The sequence below is a fragment of the Bombus huntii genome, unplaced genomic scaffold, assembly GCF_024542735.1.
Source record: "Bombus huntii isolate Logan2020A unplaced genomic scaffold, iyBomHunt1.1 ctg00000074.1, whole genome shotgun sequence".
NCBI classification, from domain to species: domain Eukaryota; kingdom Metazoa; phylum Arthropoda; class Insecta; order Hymenoptera; family Apidae; genus Bombus; species Bombus huntii.
Window position 1 is genome coordinate 320,600 of NW_026099332.1, and position 2,412 is coordinate 323,011.

Consider the following 2,412-nt stretch of genomic DNA (forward strand, 5'->3'; position numbering starts at 1 on the left):
TGTAAATGTCCTAGGAATAGCGAAGAGTATAATCCATGCATGTTTTAAACCAGTTAAAGCTGGATTCCAAGTCACTTTACACAAAGTTCATCTGAAACAGAACTTTTGTTTGTAATTGCTTTTGTTTGTATTTGCTTTTTAGATGAATATAATTAAGTGCTGTGGTCAAAATCTGAACCCTCGTCAATATTTTATTGCCGATCTATTAAATTTGTATTTATGAAAGAAAATGAGGCATTGGTTAGGGAAGAAGGTAATAATGGAAATAAATAATCTTTCTCCCAATACATACAATTCAAACAATGATAATATAAAAGTTATCTTTGCTTTGCGCTTAGCCATGTTATACGGTAGCGTTGGTAATATTTTATCAAATATAAATGTTGGTCCCAAAATGTTGTACCGGTGGAGAATCTTCAAAGAAAATGAATTCGATAGAAATTATTCAAAAACCTCGCGTGTGCAGATATTTCGACGTTAGCACGCGAGCTAAGAATTTAATCGTAATTCGACCGTGCCAGTTTATCCTTTCAGGAAGAAAACAACTTTATTGACTGGACAGTTCTATGTAAATATTTATAAATCGCACATTAAGCGAACTTGTTTACGAGTTAAAATCCAAAGGTCTCAGCTGTAAGAACCACAAGAAAAGATAAAAGAGACCTACCTTCAGAATTTCAACCTCATAAACGTCGTGAGGTAAACTGTTTTCTTTTTGGGTTCACTCAAAACAGAATATTGGTATCGTATGATCCCAAGAATTATGATCCCATTAATACAAATATGTATATAACAAAACAAAAATGAAACGTATTCTTTTCATTTGTAATTTTAAATAACGCATAGAAAACATAACGCATACATGGAGTTTATCACCTTCTTTAAATGGTATAATGCATTCCATAATTAAAAGCGAATAAAGAAACGAACTTACCAAAGCACCATAGGAAAGAATTTATGAAGTTTTATCTTACTCGGGAGTCAGTTTGCCTGAATATCACAAAATCCATTCACCTTAAATTTCTGGCAACGAGAACTCTTCAAATTTCCTAAAAAATGAATTTTAACAGACTTTTTTTTCAATTTTTTAAATTTTAACAGGCAATGTAATATTTTAACAGATAATTTAACATTCTAACAGAAATAGTAACAAGGGAAAGATAGCGTGTGCAAAAATGCGTGAAAGGGCATTTAGAAAAATCGAAATAATTGGAAATATAATTAAAAAGTGAAGAGAAAATATCATGGGTTTCATGCCTGGAGCATAAATGTGAAAAATTTCCGCTTTTGTAACAAATTCTACATCCTTTTCTTTTTTTGTTTAAATTGAGGTGTGCATTGAATTTCATGACAAAATAATATATATTCATATATAAATATCAAAAATAGTAGTCATTTTCCTTAGTTTATTTATCAAAATGTCATTTCTTTATATTATTATGATACAAAGAATTATATATATATATATGATGTATAATGCAAAATAAGGATATAAAAATTAAAATTGATTTCACAATTACACTTGAATATGGTATGAAAAGTAAGGTTTGAAAGAAAATTTCAGATACATTGATTTCCGGAGTTATTTAATTGCTTTTCATGTTTAGTTGTAAATTTCCACAATTGGCCAAATTGCAAAATTCATGCCATTGACATTAAGGAAACAATATAGAGTGTAATAAAAGGAAAACAAGAAAATACAAATTCTGACAGTGAATTTAGTAAAAAATCAAGAAAAAGTAAAACAGACGTTAGGAAACTATAGCAAAATAAAAGAAGCTCGAGAGGGCAGCGGTAACCATAACAATAAGAAAGAAACACAAGAGAAAGGTCACTAAAATAAATTACAAAGTGTAAAATAGCAGTAGAAGACAAAAAACAAATAACAAGTAGGAGCAAGGAAAATAAGTTATACAAAAAAGGAAATGAAGAAATGATTTTAAATCAAACCTTAAATCCTACAGAAAGTACATATAATGTTGAAGGGAACAAAGAATATGAAAGACAAATTAAAGAAGGTAAGAAAAATTTATCATTAATTAAGAGAGATTTTATATTATAATAGAAAGATACCAGAATATAGAAAAAGGTAGGAGAAAAGAAAAGAAAATGAGCAGATGAACAAAGCAAAATGGGCAGAAGAAAGAAGCAAACTAACAAAAAAAAGTGAGGTAATAGAAGAGTCAGACAAAATTAAAAGAAGAAAAGAGAGGAAAAACTATTATTATAAAAAGGTTGTAAATAAGAGATAAAGTAGAAGAACCCAAAATGAAATTGAACATAAATAGATTAAACTTTGTTTGAGGGCATCACTCTTTTCTGGTCATTGTTTGTATCCTCTAATGTTATTTCATGAATATGAAAATGAATATGAGAACGAAAAATAACAGTTTTGAGTTTAGTGATCAATTG

General features: G+C 28.8%; 1 long non-coding RNA gene across 1 annotated transcript; it reads left to right on the top strand.

Moving 5' to 3' along the window:
- The first annotated feature begins 550 nt into the window (after window positions 1–550).
- On the top strand, window positions 551–2,183 carry LOC126876422 (uncharacterized). Its single transcript, XR_007694187.1, has 2 exons — window positions 551–867; window positions 940–2,183. It is a non-coding gene; the product is annotated as an uncharacterized LOC126876422 (long non-coding RNA).
- Window positions 2,184–2,412: the final 229 nt, after the last annotated feature.